The sequence below is a fragment of the Leucoraja erinacea genome, chromosome 3, assembly GCF_028641065.1.
Source record: "Leucoraja erinacea ecotype New England chromosome 3, Leri_hhj_1, whole genome shotgun sequence".
NCBI classification, from domain to species: domain Eukaryota; kingdom Metazoa; phylum Chordata; class Chondrichthyes; order Rajiformes; family Rajidae; genus Leucoraja; species Leucoraja erinaceus.
The window spans coordinates 29,592,325-29,610,773 of record NC_073379.1 but is presented as its reverse complement, the minus strand read 5'-3'; the positions used below and the strand labels follow the sequence as shown (position 1 = coordinate 29,610,773).

At 41.5% G+C, this 18,449-nt stretch overlaps 1 protein-coding gene across 2 annotated transcripts in view; it reads right to left on the bottom strand.

Moving 5' to 3' along the window:
• Positions 1 to 18,449, bottom strand: part of LOC129695430 (ADAMTS-like protein 1) — a 368,144-nt gene that overhangs the window by 245,723 nt on the left and 103,972 nt on the right. The gene's annotated exons all lie outside the window — the stretch shown is intronic.

Genomic DNA, 18,449 nt, shown 5'->3' with positions numbered 1-18,449 from the left:
CACCCCTATTAGCAAAAATGTTAAGTGGCATTTCACAAACTGATATTGATAAGTGCACATTTAACATGGGAAATGCATCTTCGGCACAAACCAGATTCCTGCCCAGTCAAATTACCGGATATGGAGATGGTTGCAATAACACTTCCTGCGAATAAAATCCATTTTCATTCATGGATAACAAAAAAACCCCACTGCCATGTGGTTGAATTTCTAGGCAAACCGATCCTGATGCAATAACTGCCAAGGCATAAACTTACTTTGGAGTCAGTACAGAATTCAGAATAATGCATACTTCAATTAATTTAGAGTAAGTGAAATAAAATTACCAAAATCATTCATAATGTACCAGGTTTTGACACTCTTTCCAACAACATCAGCCTCCACATCCCTCTTATCTGGCCCACATCACTGCAACGGGACATAGAACAGCATATTACAATGCTCTTCTCCTCCAAATTTGCGGAGGATAAAATCTGTCACCATCCAGTGAATAAATGGTGTCGTATTCGGCAAGACTTCAAAGGAACACACAAGGGCAATGACCCCTGGGCTATTAAACTAAGGAAATGGTGTGCTTTCTTTTAGCAAGATGTTTCATTTTGATGTTGTAAATCCCATTTGCATTTGACCTGAAATACCTTTGCAACAAGAAAGAAAACAACATTTTAAATCTAGTCCCTTTCCTACATCTTTAACCAGATCACACCTCCAACTCCCTTTCAGCCTGAGTTGCTGGACTCCCACATATTGGGAAATCACTGCCTGCAATTTCCTGGCCATTTGTTTATCATTGAGGCAGCAGCCTGTTCACAGCCAGTATCGAGGGTCTTGTCGACAGCACACGCTGTGAAAATTGGCCTTCAATGTAATCCTCCTACAACACAGAGCAGTCCCATTTCCGTCTGAAGAAAACAACACAGCAGATTCTGCTTCTGCCATATTAGATAACACTTTAGGACATGAGTTAACAACCCTACTCAGCACTCTACAATCAAAGGATTAATATTGTGGTTTGGTGGTCACGCACTACATTATGTTCCTCGACTATTGTAATACAAGGGAAGTGAATTCAAACCACATGTTAAAAGCCAGAGAATAGTGCATCTACCTACAGGTACTGATGGAACAGATTCAGTAACATACTAGCTTGTGAATGTGTTTTACTGCTGGCTTTGCATCGTTTCAATTATAATTATAGGCTTCACCATTTTATCGAATGGCAAGATTATAAAAAAGGGAGACCAATGTTTCCGTAACACATTTCACAAGATCCTCAAGCATTTTTGTAACCAGTCACTCTTACAGTGAGGTTTGACTGAACTACATGACCTTCTATCTGAGTGGTGGTCAGACTACCCACTGAGCTATAGCTGGGAATAAACAGTAAATATATTATTGGTGTAGGAAGGAACTGCAGATGCTGGTTTACACTGAAGGTAGACACAAAATGCTGGAGTAACTCAGCGAGACAGGCAGCATCTCTAGAGAGAAGGAATGGTTGACATTTTGGGTCAAAACCTTTCATCAATGAGTCAGGGGAGAGGGAGTCTAGAGATATGGAAGGGTAAGGTGTGAAAATATCAATGAATACATTATTGGAATGGATGCGGATACTGTTCAGCAAATATTTTGTTTCTCCAATGCATTGGTGGTTTGGTGAGTAAGCACCCTAAATGGATAGTATAGTTTCCAAGCAGCTCTGCAAATTGAATCATTTTTACTCTCTGCAGTGATGGCATTTAATAATTAAAAGGCACCAACCAGGATTCTTGCCATCGGGATTGTTGGTGCAGGATTCTCAAAAAGTTAACCTGTAAGACAAATTATTTGCAAAGGCGGCAAACGCAATGCCAGTATTTATTTCAAGAGGGCTGCAAAAAAAGGGGTATATAATGCAGAAGGCGCTGGTCAGGCCGCATTTGGAGTATTGTGAGCAATTTTGGGCACCATATCCGAGGAAGGATATGCTGGCTCTGGAGAGGGTCCAGAGGAGGTTTACAAGAATGATCACGGGAATATGTGGGTTAACATAAGATGAGCGTTTGACGCCACAGGGCCTGTACTCGCTGGAGTTTAGAAGAATGAGGGGGGACCTCATTGAAACATTCTGAATAGTGAAAGGCTTGGATAGAGTAGATGTGGAGATGATGTTTCCACTAGTGGTACAGTCTAGGACTGGAGGCCATAGCCTCAGAATTAGACATTCCCCAGGAAAGAGATGAAGAGGAATTTCTTTAAGGTCAGGGTGATGAATCTGTGGAATTTTTGCCACAGAAGGCTGTGAAGGCGGTCTATGGATATTTTTAAGGCAGAGATAGATGGATTCTTGATTAGTACGGTTGTCAGGGGTTATGGGGAGGAGGCAGGAGAATGGAGGTTAGGAGGGAGAGATAGATCAGCATTGATTGAATGGCGGAGTAGACTTGATGGGCCGAATTGCCTAATTCTGCTCCTATCACTTATGACCTTATGAACAGCTTCTCCTGGCACTGTACATGGATGGCAGGTGAATGATGGATCAGAGTTTATTCACACTGCCCTCTCTCAGTGACGCAGGCTGCATTAATACAAAGAATGACCATAAGGTGTCAATGGAAACTATCATCTTCAGGAAGAACATGTTTCCTCACATTGAAAAATGACCAACAATTGAAAGAGCGGTCAGACACAGGAAACTCACTAATTGTATTTAACTTTCCTGGTGTCTCACACATCTCAGGCCAACCAAGCGTCTGTTTTTTTCTTTGCGCTCAATATCTAGAATCAACATAGTGAAAAACAGCAGATGATGAAAGATAAAGAAAATGTTGGAAATGTTTAGTTGGTGGGGCAGCATTTGTGCAGAGAAAAATCCAGAACTATCCATTTGATGAAACGTCATGGACCTCAAAAGGCAACTTTTATTTCAGTCACCACAGATGCTCCCCACACTGCTGAATATTTCCAACATCTTCTGCTTACATCCAGAATTAAATCTCCATTTAAAATGCTCAACAATGGAACAATAATCTTTAGCATTCTCAATACATCAGAATTAGTCATTCTCAATACGTTCAGAACGTCAGAGCAGATGAATTATCTTCCATGTTTATCTCACTGTCTTTTCCACTTCGAATAGATATAATGCAGTGCCCATAACACACGTTAAATAGACTACAGGATTCCTTGGCCACATGACACCGAGACTGGATTTCCCACAAGCAGCATTTCCCACAGATTAGATGTCAAATGGATTCTCACCTGTACGGATTACATTTAAACCAGCCATTTTCCTCATAGGAGTGATTCCCCCTCAAATAGATTCCCCGTTGACTAGATCCCACACATATTTCACATGCAAGTGGTCAGATCAGCAATATTAAAATTACCAAGCCAAACCTATTGAAATGGACATGATAAAGTAAATTACTGAACATGGAAATGTTTCTCCCTCTGGTGCATAAAACTTAAATATCTATTAGAAATTGTTCACTGAACATTATTTGAAATCTAACAAATTGCCACACAAATAAATACACTTTATAAATTTACTATATTATTTACAAATAAATAATCTTTCGGATGCTGGGAGCTGCAACAAAGACATTATACTGGGATAGGTGCAATATGTACTGAAAACGGAGTTCACAATAGAAAATAATAAACTTGAATGCTTCATCCAAAAGCAATTACATAATCAGCTTCTCATAGGTAGATAGATGTTTGTGCAGTTCATCATTTTCAACTTGACCCAGCAGAAATCCATCCTGAGCATTCAGAGACATCCTTCACATGAGTGTGAATCAAGTGAGGAGATTTAAGGGTGACGTTAGCAGCAGTAACCAACCATGTCCCATCTCAAGCAACAGCACAGCAAGTCAGTGTTTCAATACCCTGTATTCACTCAACATTTCCACAAACACGGGCACGGTGGCAGAGCGGTAGAGCTGCTGCCTTACAGCGCCAGAGCCCCGGGTCCCGGGTTCAATCCTGACTAGGGGATGCTTATCTGTACGACGTTTGTACCTTGTCCCCATGACCTGCATGGGTTTTCTCCGAGCTCTTCGGTTTCCTCCCACACTCCAAAGACATACAGGTTTGTAGGTGAATTGGCTTGGTATAAATGTAAATTGTCCTTAGTGTGTGTAGGATAGTGTTAATGTATGGGGGTCACTGGTCGGTGCGGACTTGATGGGCCGAAGGGCCTGGTTCCGTGCTGTATCTCTGAACTAAACTAAACACAAGCAAACACATCTTTACTCATTCCACAATTCCCTGATAATTACTCTATTCATTCGGCAATTCTTTAATAAATATTGCTTAATATTTATCAATAATACCTGCACTTCACTTCCATTCCTTTATTTTCTGAGCTGAATATCCAACAATTTTGTTTGGGAATGTAGTCCTCATCTGCCCTATACTGATGTGCTGCAGAAGCTGAATGTCTTGCTGCAGTGACTGTGATCTCAGCTGATTTCCGTCTTTCAACTGGATTTTTTGTGTAGGTAAGAAAGACCAGACATGCAAATAGCTTCATTGCATCAATACAACCATAGTTATGTGTGTCACAGGAAACTGCAGCTGCTGGTATCTTGAGCAAATCACAATGTTTTTTTTGTGGGTCTGGTGGCATCTATGGAGGGAATGGACAGATAATGTTCAGGGTCGAGACCCATCTTCTTCAGAGCTTGAAGAAGGGTCTGCAGTAGCTGATCTCACTACAGTTTTGTACAATTCAAAAATGAGTTTGTGGGTCTCTAACCAAAACGTCACCCATTCCTTCTCTCCAAAGATGCTGCCACTCCCGCTGATTTACTCCAGCTTTTTGTGCCTATCTTCTGAGCTTGTTCCTTTATGTTCTATGCCTCATCCAGGAAAGGCAACCCTCCCATAAGTTATGCATGGTAGGCCGAGCTGGAAGGTTTGTAGACTTGGGATTCAGGGTGAGACAGCAAATTAGATAAAAATTGGAAGTAGTAGTGGAGGCATTAGTTGTTTTCCAGATTGAGTCAAGAGTCAAGAGTGTTTTATTGTCATATGTCCCAGATAGAACAATGACATTTAACTTGCAGCAGCACAACAGAATATGTAAACAATGGAGGCCTGTGCCATTGGTGTGTCGCAGGGAATTGTGTTGAGTCTGTTTGTAAAATATATTAATGCTTAAAATCGGAATACAAGTAGCATGATTAGTCAGTTTACAATGAAACCAAAACTGGTGGTATAGTGAAGAACTTTGTCTTGGGTTACAACAGGATGTAGATCAACTGGGGAAGTGGGTAAGGAGGTGACAGATGGAATTTAACACACAAAACATGAAGTAATGCATTTTGGCATGTTAAACCAGGGCAAGACATACAATAAATGATAGGGCTCTGGGGAGTGTTGTTGAACAGAGAATGTTGGGGCAGGCCTGATTGCCACACTACAGGCAAGATGTGATTAAGTTAGAGAGGGCACAGAAAAGATTCACAAGGATGTTATCTGGATTGGAGGGCTTGTGTTACATGGGCAGATTGGTTTGGTCTGATTTCCCTGGAGCAAAGGACTGTGACATGAAAGGGGCATGTAAAATTGTAAAGGGTAAATAAATAATGTCTGTTATGCATGATTGAGGTGTCTAAACCTATAACCATATAACCATATAACAATTACAGCACGGAAACAGGCCATCTCGACCCTACAAGTCCGTGCCGAACAACTTTTTTTCCCTTAGTCCCACCTGCCTGCACTCATACCATAACACTCCATTCTCTTCTCATCCATATGCCTATCCAATTTATTTTTAAATGATACCAACGAACCTGCCGCCACCACTTCCACTGGAAGCTCATTCCACACCGCTACCACTCTCTGAGTAAAGAAGTTCCCCCTCATGTTACCCTTAAACTTCTGTCACTTAATTCTGAAGTCATCTCCTCTTGTTTGAATCTTCCCTATTCTTGGTGAGACCACACCTGGAGTATTGCGTACAGTTTTGGTCTCCAAATCTGAGGAAGGACATTATTGCCATAGAGGGAGTGCAGAGAAGGTTCACCAGACTGATTCCTGGGATGTCAGGACTGTCTTATGAAGAAAGACTGGATGGACTTGGTTTATACTCTCTAGAATTTAGGAGATTGAGAGGGAATCTTATAGAAACTTACAAAATTCTTAAGGGGTTGGACAGGCTAGATGCAGGAAGATTGCTCCCGATGTTGGGGAAGTCCAGGACAAGGGGTCACAGCTTAAATCCTTTAAAACCGAGATGAGAAGAACTTTTTTCACACAGAGAGTGGTGAATCTCTGGAACTCTCTGCCGAATAGGGTAGTCGAGGCCAGTTCATTGGCTATATTTAAGAGGGAGTTAGATGTGGCCCTTGTGGCTAAGGGGATCAGAGGGTATGGAGAGAAGGCAGGTACGGGATACTGAGTTGGATGATCAGCCATGATCATATTGAATGGCGGTGCAGGCTCGAAGGGCCGAATGGCCTACTCCTGCACCTAATTTCTATGTTTCTATGTTTCTATTCTCAAAGGGAAAAGCTTGTCCACATCAACTCTGTCTATCCCTCTCATCATTTTAAAGACCTCTATCAAGTCTCCCCTTAACCTTCTGCGCTCCAGAGAATAAAGACCTAACTTATTCAACCTATCTCTGTAACTTAGTTGTTAAAACCCAGGCAACATTCTAGTAAATCTCCTCTGTACTCTCTCTATTTTGTTGACATCCTTCCTATAATTGGGCGACCAAAATTGTACACCATACTCCAGATTTGGTCTCACCAATGCCTTGTACAATTTTAACATTACATCCCAGCTTCTATACTCAATGCTCTGATTTATAAAGGCTAGCATACCAAAAGCTTTCTTTACCACCCTATCTATATGAGATTCCACCTTCAAGGAACTATGCACGGTTATTCCCAGATCCCTCTGTTCAACTGTATTCTTCAATTCCCTATCATTTACCATGTACGTCCTATTTTGATTTATCCTGCCAAGGTGTAGCACCTCACATTTATCAGCATTAAACTCCATCTGCCATCTTTCAGCCCATTTTTCCAAATGGCCTAAATCACTCTGTAGACTTTGGAAATCCTCTTCGTTATCCACAACACCCCCTATCTTGGTATCATCTGCATACTTACTAATCCAATTTACCACCCCTTCATCCAGATCATTGATGTACATGACAAACAACAAAGGACCCAACACAGATCCCTGAGGCACCCCACTAGTCACCTGCCTCCAACCCGACAAACAGCCATCCACCATTACCCTCTGGCTTCTCCCATTCAGCCACTGTTGAATCCATCTTGCTATTCCTGCATTTATACCCAACAGTTTAACCTTCTTAACCAACCTTCCATGAGGAACCTTGTCAAAGGCCTTACTAAAGTCCATATCGACAACATCTACTGCTTTACCCTCATCAATTTCCCTAGTAACCTCTTCAATAAATTCAAGAAGATTAGTCAAACATGACCTTCCAGGCACAAATCCATGTTGACTGTTCCTAATCAGACCCTGTTTATCCAGATGCTTATATATATTATCTCTAAGTATCTTTTCCATTAATTTGCCCACCACTGAAGTCAAACTAACTGGTCTATAATTGCTAGGTTTACTCTTAGAACCCTTTTTAAACAATGGAACAACATGCGCAGTACGCCAATCCTCGGGGACTATTCCCGTTTCTAATGACATTTGAAATATTTCTGTCATAGCCCCGGCTATTTCTACACTAACTTCCCTCAATGTCCTAGGGAATATCCTGTCAGGAACTGGAGACTTATCCACTTTTATATTTTTCAAAAGTGTCAGTACTTCTTTTACTTTGAAACTCATAGTATCCATAGCTACTCTACTAGTTTCCCTTACCTCACATAATTCAATATCCTTCTCCTTGGTGAATACCGAAGAAAATAAATCGTTCAATATCTTCCCCATCTCTTTTGGCTCTGCAGACAGCTACCCACTCTGTCTCTCCAATGGACCAATTTTATCCCTCGTTATCCTTTTGCTATTAATGTAGCTGTAGAAAACCTTTGGATTTACTTTCACCTTACTTGCCAAAGCAACCTCATATCTTCTTTTAGCTTTTCTAATTTCTTTCTTAAGATTCTTTTTACATTCCTTATACTCCACAAGAACATCATTTACTTCATGCTGCCTATAATTATTGTAGATCACCCTCTTTTTCCGAACAAGATGTCCAATTTCCCTTGAAAATCAGGGCTCTTTCCAATTTTTACTCTTTCCTTTCAACCGAACAGGAACATAAAGATTCTGTACCCTTAAAATTTCCCCTTTAAATGTCCTCCATTTCTCTTCTACATCTTTCCCATAAAACAAAATAGGTCTTAGCATTAACTAAAGGTGGGAGAGATTTTAAATGGGATCTAAAGGCCAAAGTTTTCTCGCAAACATGTCTCGATTAAGATAGAGGTGGTAAGGACAGGAATAGTAACAACATTTAAGAGGCATCTAGACAGATACTTGAAGAAGCAAGGCATAGAGTGATATGGAATTAATACAAGCAAGCGGGATTAGCATTGATGTTGACATAGACATGGTGGGTTGAAGAGTCCGTTTCGATGCTGTACAATTAACTGACTGATTTCTTAACCACTTTTCTTATCTCTGTTGCTATATTCACAGAATTGTGGCATGTAGTCCAATATTCAGCCATCCCACCATTTATTGTGTACACTCTTGCTTTATTTGTCTTCCCCATTTGAGTAAACCAGTCTTCTCTGGAAGAACTGTTTACAAATCCTATTAGGGTGCTAAAGGAGAAAGCCTGGTTTATAACCCACTGATGTTGACAATCTCACTGGAGGGCCAGATCAGCCAAGAAGACATGTTAGAACATACAACATCAAACAGGAACACACCCTTTGGTGCACAAAATCTGTGCCGAACATGATGGCGAGGTAAACTAATATCAACCACCTGCACATGATCCAAATCACTCCATTCCCTGCAATAATAATAATAATAATAATAATAATAATAATAATAATAATACATTTTATTTATGGGCGCCTTTCAAGAGTCTCAAGGACACCTTACAAAATTTAGTAACAGAATAAAAAACATGTAAGCAGAATGAAACAAAACAAAAAATTACGACATAAAAAATAAATAATAAAGACATCAACAAGACACAATTCAAAGACACAATTCAAAGAGAGAGCAGCGGCAGCTAATTGCGTCAGCGTTCACTCTCCCTTCCGGCAGCCATCTTGGAAACGGAACAAATTAAGAATCATTTAACATCCCCCACAATGGTTACCATTATGAGGGAAGGCACAATGTCCAGTCCCCAACCCCAGTTCACCCATAGTCGGGCCTATTGAGGCCTCCACAGTTGCCTCTACAGAAGCCCGATGTTCCAGGCCGTTCTCACTGGGTGATGTTGGTCCGGCGTCGGGAGAGTCCTCTCATCGGCTTGGGACACCTAGAACGGCCACTTCCTTACCGGAGACCACAGCTTCCGAAGCCGACAAGGCCGCGACGGTTGGAGCTCCACCACTGGCGATCTCATCGAGAGATCCCAGGCTCCCGATGTTGAAATCAGCGCCGCCGCCCGCAGCCGTACCAATGCACCAAACTCCAGTTCTCTCCAGATACAATGGATGATTATTGCCCTTTGTTTCAAAGATCAGCATGGGAATTTCTATTTACACAGCAATTCGCCTCTTCTATTTAACTGTCGTCTTTTTTCATACTGTGGCAAGTTGGGTGTTTGTAATATTTACTAGCAACACGGTACAATGAATCTTCAAACTTTAAAATGAACTGGAATGAAAGTGATAAAGGGCTTTGTGGTAAATTGCACAGCTATCTGAAGACCTGCACAAAATGATGGATAGAGTTTGGGCAGGACTGTTTTCCAGAAATAGATCTGCTATGGTAACCCCACTGCAGAGCTGGGGGACCTCGATGGAAGAACAGCCTGTATATTGCAACCTGCTGGTGCAAAATGCATGGTGTTTTATTCTGCAGTGATAGAAAATGAACAACTTCCAAAGCTACAGAGAGCAAACAGCATCCCCTGCTGCCTGCATGCAACACTGCTGCAAAGAAGGCTGTTAGAATGTGTCTCTGGCACAGAGACTTTCCCAATGTTCAGATATTTGCGATCTGGACATTCTCCGGGATCCCACTGAAAATTTCGGTAAAATTTAGCAGGTTTTAATTTTTAAATAATTAAATCAATTATGATGCTGAGTTTCTGTTTTGAATCCTCCATCGCAATGAGCATGGAATGCAGTGCCTAAGAATGTGTTTCAGGCCAAAATACTTGTGGTGGTAACTGGTGTGGGACTCATATTTCAGCAAGTCAGGATTTTTTTAAAGCGGTCCGGTGAATGCTTACAGAAACAAATGATTGACTTCCTGAGAAACTAGTCAATTCGGATACCCCTCTACTCTACCACCCTCCCACGACAGCTACCATCACAAGTATTTTGTTTCATTTGTTTAACTGAAATTCAGGCAGAATACTTTCTTATTTCTGCAAATACAAGTATAAGTGTGCAACTTGCTTTGTTTACTTCTTAGAAAACTCAAGAGACTGTTCGTGACTATGAAGGGTTACATTTGAGCAGTGAGGATTTTGTCCACTAACCCGACACGATTAGGGAATATGGTTGAGGGCTCATGACAGAGAAGAATCAGCAATCAGCAGAGAATTATCGTAAATGGTGCAAGATTGTTTTCACTGAGAGATGGGGACTAATTTAAACAAGAACATGCCAATGTAAGCATCAGTTGGTATTGAAATAAAACGAAAATCAAACATTTGTGAATCTGAGTCCATACTTTATTTAAAGGATTTGAGAAATGAGTGATACGAGGAGATAGGAATCATTGATAAAATAACTGCCATAACTTAGAGAAGACAGCTCAACTCTATCCAATAACATTCTGTGTTTCCAATTTTTTGTGCAAAGGTATTGATGTTGAAAATCGAGTGCTAATCAGTAGCGTGTACATAATCCGCTCATTCCTTTCAGTGTATTCTGCACGACAAATCAAGTCTACTCTTTTCAACATACTTCTGAAAATGAGTATACTTGCTGTCTTTTACTGTTTGGGATTTTCCAACATTAAAGATAATTTATGGCCAGTCAATTTGATATATAACATAAAATTCTTCTCACACTGAATCACGCTTGGTTTAATGTGCAGCTCTGCAGTATTACAAGTCACGCAAGAATGGTTCCGAAATAAATACATGCCCCCCAGTGGTTTCTTTCTGTCTTAGTCAAAAAGAGATTTTCAAGCTTGTGGTTATACTGGGAGAACCTCAGCATTGTCTCGTGAAAAATCAAATCATCGAGTATTTGGGCTGCTGTTGCATTCAGGCTATTGTCAGCCTTGTCAAGGGCAAGAGAATTGTTCCATCTGAGACAGGAGCAAGATTGCACTGTATAACAGTTTAATTACAGGCGGAGGTGGCAGTGTTATGAACCCACGATTTACTCCACAGTTCAATCTATTCGTGCATTTCTGACTGTGCAGACAGTAATAGCTTTTATTCATTGCAAAGGCATTGCAATCTTGCTACCCATCCTAAAATCATAGAATCATAGAAATAGGCATTTATACGCCACTTTGTCCATGCCAAATGTAATGTCTACATATTCTAATCCCATTTGCCCATTTTTTTGTAGGTTAACTGGCTAATGTAACTTGTCCCTTGTGAGTGGTGAGTGGTAGAATCTGCTGACAATTGTTTGAAATAGTGTGGGGTGAAGGGGTAGAATAGGTTACAAGGAACATTGGTGGGGAAAGGGATTTCTCTTTTCTGAAGAGACCTCGTTGGTTGTACCGAAATATTTTACAACAGAGACCCCCCCCCACTGAATCACATGCTCTCCCTACACCACAAGAGTGCTTCCACAGTGTCACGAGTGTGCCCCCATTACACAAGAGTGCCCCCCATGGAACCACATAGTGCCCCACTACGCATGTGCCCCATTGAGTCACAGGGTGCTCCCTCTCTTCAAATGCTCCAGCGGATCACGTATCCACCCACAAAGTCTTGCAAGTCCGCCCACTGTGTTCTATGAGTGATCCCCATTTACTACAAGCATGTACCCACTAGTGAGGTTCATCCACTGAGTCACAGAAATCCACTTACAGTACTTTAGTTACAGGACTGCATTCACAAAAGATGACCCACAGTGCCACCAGTGTGCCACCCACTGAGCTGCAAGACTCCATCAACTAGACGTAGCAAGAGTGGTTAGTGTCAGGGCTGCTGGGAGAGTGCGGTCAAGGGTAATGTACGAGTGGGATGGCTTTGATGAAGGAAGAATGTGCCATGTCAGGGAAAGTCAACCTGCTGAGTTATGAGACAATATCCCCCCCACCCCCACCACCCCACGGATGTGCTGCTGACACAGTAAAAAGTCAAAATGGACAGGTCCTAAGGAGAAAGAACTGCTAAGAACCACAACTAACATGGGGTCAGGATATTGTACCATGCAGTTGTATAGGGCTCTGGTAAGACCACATCTGGAGTATTGTGTACAGTTTTGGTCTCCTAATTTGAGGAAGGACATCCTTGTGATTGAGGCAATGCAGGGTAGGTTCACGAGATTGATCCCTGGGATGGCGGGACTGTCATATGAGGAAAGATTGAAAAGACTAGGCTTGTATTCACTGGAGTTTAGAAGGATGAGGGGGCAATCTTGTAGAAATATATAAAATTATAAAAGGACTGGACAAGCTAGATGCAGGAAATATGTTCCCAATGTTGGGCGAGTCAAGAACCAGGGGCCACAGTCTTAGAATAAAGGGGAAGCCATTTAAGACTGAGGTGAGAAAAAACGTTTTCACTCAGAGTTGTGAATTTGTGGAATTCCCTGCCACAGAGGGCAGTGGAGGCCAAATCACTGGATTTAAGAGAGAGTTAGATAGAGCTCTAGGGGCTGGTGGAATCAAGGGATATGGGGAGAAGGCAGGCACGGGTTATTGATTGGGGACGATCAGCCATGATCACAATGAATGGCGCTGTTGGCTCAAAGGGCCGAATGGCCTCCTACTGCACCTATTTTCTATGTTTCTATCAAATTATGAAAAGAATTACTGTTTTATTTATAGCAAATATAAAGCCCACAATAGGTATAAAGGAATCAGAAGGTGAAATACAAGGTAGGATGGGGGAGGTACAGATTACTTGGCACAGGATATCTGGCATTGTACAGGGTGGATGGGAGGGGGGAGAAAGATGCATGCAAGGTGGGTCGATATGAGATGAGGAATGACAAAGCAGGGTTGCTATAAGGATGGGTGGGTAGGTGTAAGGGGGAGGGGGGGAGTTTGAGTAGAAAGAGAGGAGCAAGGACAGATGGATGAGGTGAGAGCAGACGTGAGAGTAATGGGGGGTGAGTGGCTGACAGTTTGGGAATGTGTGGGGCAGAGACACGGGATTTGGGGGCACATGAGAATCAGGATGAGAAGAGGGTGACTATGTTAATATGAGAGAGTAAAGATGTGCAGGGGAGGAACGAGGATCCAAGCAGGGAGGTGACATTGGGTGGTGGGTTCAGTGGGAAAAGGTGTAAGACGAGGATTTGGGCTATGCTCTAGAGTCAGAGGAGAGGAGATGACTCATGATATTTTTTATAATATAACCAGTCAGTGTTTAAAGCCTTTAAATTGTTTATGGCAAATGTTACTTAATTATAATAGAACTTGTGTTTGCATCTGTGCTTGATATCATTCCTTCAATTTCCCAGGAAGTGCAGTGTGCAGGAGGGGAGATGAAATCATTGCCCTCATTCCGTCCCTTTCCCTCAATATGCAATGCCAATCCTGCAACACATTCACAAACGTCACATTACCCGAGGCCAGGCATTGTGATCACACGCAACTCTCTGCTGAACAGCTCTGAATCTCAGGGATGTGTCCTGAAATGCCTCTTCTCCCCACAATACCCAGGTGCAGGTAAAATGAAACAGGATCTGCAATCTCACATCAAAGGAAGAGTATCAAACATGACAGCAATATCATTTGTCATAAAGTAGGAGATGACATCGTATTGGTGATAATTACCATAAATATGATCCACTATTCAAAATGTTCCGGCAAATTCAATACCCTTGAATGTCACAGTGTATTAAAAGTGACTTTCCTGTATTAGCCACTCAGCTTGAAGCCCAATGCTATCATTAGTCATTGTTGTTATATTAAGGCTGACATAGTCATTTTAAGTACCCAAACACAATCTTCCTCTCTGATCCTGTTGCAGCTTTGAATGTTACAGATGATATATCTTCACTTAGCATTGAAGCTGTGACAGATCAGGTTATCATGAGACCCCTGGGCCCCAACAACACGGTTGGAGGCAGCTAGCCCTTGAAGCATTCTTGTTAAGAGCAGGTTCCCTTTCACTTGCATTCTTTTTCCATCTAATCAAATGACATTAAATGCTTCAGAAAGGTAAGTAATCCATATCGATTGGATATCAGATTATCTGCTCCTGGCCTGTAGGGCTTTTTTTACAGCAGCTTCTTTTATAGTGCAAAGAACTGATCAGTTGGAAGTGCCGCTAGGTTTTGTTAAATGAGGAAGGGCCTCCAGCAAACAAGGGTCCAGTTAGTTTGGAGAGAGAAGGCCCATGGCGAGAGCAGCAACACGGTGCTACTGGACATATTACTCTGAATGGCAGCGGTGGTTTGTACTTTTCATTTTCAATGGATTCAATCCACTCTTCATGTCAAGTGCAACATGTACACATGTCATAAGGGACAAAGGTTCTTTGCCAATATTCAGGTGAAAATTTCACATGATTGGCAATGCTTAACAATAAAAACTGGGCTTAATTGTTTGAGGCTCCGTGTGCTGTCAGAAATTCAAGTGGCACTTGCTGTGCATGAGAGCCATTGAATCTGCCAGTAAAGTCAGTTAATTTGCACAGAAGGTTCATATGGAGTGGGGGGGGGGGGAAGAGTGAAATGGGCACTGAATTGTGGCTTCCGGACAAGTAGTTTGTGGACAGGCCTCTTTCCATAGATAGACACAATGTGTTGGAGTTCAAAGGCTGGACTCTTCAATGGTCCCGACCAAAATGTCACCCAATCTTTTTCTCCAGAGATGCTGCCTGACCCGCTGAGTTAGCCCAGCCAATTGTGACTCTCTTTGGTATAAGCTAGCATCTGCTGTTCTTGTTTTCCGCAGGCCTGTTTCCATGCTGTATCTCTAAACTAAACTAAATCTATAACTAAACCAATTGCTCAATCTTATATTGCTGTTATGCCAGTTCACCGTGTGCAAATTCCGAGTCACACTTCAACATTATTACAAGTTATATACTTCAAAAAGCACCTCACTGGCTGTAAAATGCCATGTCCTGCAGTGAATGATGCAACAGAAATGTTGTCTTGTTCTTCAAAGTGTTCTTGTTAATTCCTTCAAATGTGCCCCGAGTTCTACCATAGCTAAAGCAAAGCAGGGTTGCGGCCTGTTATACAGGGTAGTGGAATTGGATGGGAAAATTGTACAAAGTATTGCACACCTCCCTGTAGAACTGAAGGCAGATATTGCAACTCGAGACAGCAGGTGCAGTCCAACTATAGAGCATTGTCTAATAAATATTAAAAGCGTATTAGTAGCATGCTGCTTCAGTTACAGTAATGCACAGTGACTTTTCAATTACCTCTTTTATAATTAGGGAGAAATTGTAATGTAGAGCCCTACTTAGGTCATTTACCCATGAGAATAATTTTTAAGATCTTTCCCTCGTGCCAAGCTGGTCTATTACTCTGTGCTTCAGAACTTCAAGTGACCTTTTGAACTTTCAGTGTTCCTCTTCAGTTTAATTGTGCAACAGAATCTGTCAGCTGTTCAAAGCATATCAACAATTGTGGAGTTTAAGGACATTTGAAACATTGGGTTCATCGGCGATGATGGTTATTGCGGTCAGTTTTGAGAGGATGTTAAATTCCTCAAAACAAAGCTGTCAAAATTCATGGTAATCTCAGATGGAAAAGCCGCAGGTAAAGCCACAATTTCAAAATCGCAAATAGGTGGGATGCCTAAACACTCAGCAACATTTGTGGGGAGAAGCAGGCTGAGTCGGACTATAAATTTCCATACTGACACATTAACAGTATCAGCCCCCTGTTCCAGAAGTAATGATGTGATTTCAATTCACGCTTCCATGGCTGAGAATCACTGCCGTTGTGACATAATCATCTGTATCACAAATATTGGCACTTCCAGGAAAATAGAGCTACACAGTGTACAGCAGCTGAAACATAATTGAGATCCATTTTCCCATATGAATTTTTGTTCTTTTACAGTGTGGCAATGGAGTAAGGCTGTGAAGATCAACATGTACCATACACCACCCAATTTCACATACCACTGAACATTCCTTTCTGCTTGGATCAATACCCATTCTAACTCTTTCTAAAATGTCAAACCTTATCTTCAAATCTGCTCAAATATTGAAGAAGTGTTGCCAAGACACAAGAGAAATGACCTGATTACATTCTGAAACGTTCTGAGACCACATCAATGAAACTTAATGCCTGAAACATTCCATAAATCAAAGATCATTATTTAAAGAAGTTTTCTGACATAGTATTTCAAGTTTGATGTAACTAGCCTGTTTTCGGGTGGAGTTTATCAACTGCGAACAGAAACAATGCAGGCAATAGGCTTGTCATGGAATTCTTTGTCACCGGTCCTTGTCACTGCTTCTTAAATGACGAGTCTTTATTAATACAACAGTTTAACAATTTCCACACCATCATTATTGCTCACATCCAGATATCTTTTGATGAAGGACCAGTAATCAATCGATTTTATGCAAAGCAATGATTGGACTTTTCGCAAAATCATCACAATTTATTTTCAGATATCTATTTGGAGCTTGCCCATTGACTGAAGGATTCACAAAGGATGTTAGCTTAGTTTAGTTTAGATATACAGCATGGAAACACGCTCTTCGGCCCATCGTGTCCTCGCCGACCAACAATCCCTGCGCGTTAACACTATCCTACACACACTGGGGATAATTTACAATTTTACCGAAGCCAATTAACTGACAAACCTGCACGTGTTTGGAAAGTGGGAGAAAACCAGAGAAAACTCACGCAGAGTTACGGGGAGAACAAACTCCCTCGAGACAACACCCGTAGTCAAGATTGAACCCGGGTCCCTGGCGCTGTAAGGCAGCAGCTCTATCGCTATGCCACCATGCTGCCCTTAACCTTGATCACTTTTGGAAGGGCACTTTAAACAAACATATATTGCACATGGACACCAGTCAAGCAAGTGATAATGATGTCAATGATCACTGTTGGGATTGTGGGTGGGGATGGGCGGGAAGGCCTCTGCTGGCTCCACCGGCCCACATTCCAACCTATTGGTTGCCACTTGATACGGGTGAATGCATCATGAAGTCTGCATGCCCAAAGCACTGCACCGCTGCTGCCAGACCCGGCTCATCAAATAATTCAAAACAACACCTTGATCTAATTTATACAATTCTAACAATTGACAGTTTTGCAGCACTCCTACTGCAAATCGATAAAGTCAGTTGATGGAGACAGAGTGCCTGAAAGGTTATGAAATATTACACCACATGGGTTTGGGCTCAACAGCATATCACTCGGTGGGAGTGGAAGTAGTCTTGGGGAGGAACGCAAATTGGCACTTGGTATAAACTCTGCCAAATGTTCTTTCCCACTGTCAGATGACTTCAGATTACTTGATTAATCTTGACAAATTATATTGTTTCATTCTCAAACATGAGCTGAAATAAGTTACACCACTGCCTTCTCCTGGAGAATTAGAGGCAGAGAATGCTGGACTTGCCAAACATACTCACGTCCCGCAAAAGAAAAATGAGGCTCATTTAAACGATATTCAAAACAAATTAAAACTCTCATGAAACTAGAAGCTGGTGTCATGATAAACTCACAGTGATAAAACATTGATATTTCTGATCAGTACTACTATGGGGCTTTGAAGAAAGTAGATCCGTCAAGTTGCTTTCTGTCTTGGGTGAAACTATACCATTTATTCTGCATCGCGTTACTTTAAACAATCAAAAAGTTCCACATGTTTTTTTTAAGCAAGGATCAAGTTTGTCTTGTTTACACTGACACAACACCGCATTAGTGACGTTTTAAAAACAACATTTTCAATTTTATTCAGTTGAAATAACTTTCATGCCCCATAAAAAAAGAAATCAAATACAAAAGAGCACATAGTTTCTTGTGTCAGAGTGGAATGTTTGTTGAGCTGATAAGATTTATAGGACTGCATTCCGACTGCAGAAGTATGCTGGGAGAAGATCTTTCCTTGGGCAGCCAAGTAGCTTGAACATTTCAACAATCATTTCTCGTGGATTTTGACCCAATTTAGCCACACATTCAGCTTGCTGGCTCTCTGTGAATTTGATTAATTCTCACTTAGAATGCAACACCACAGGAGGGGTTTTACTTGGACAGTAA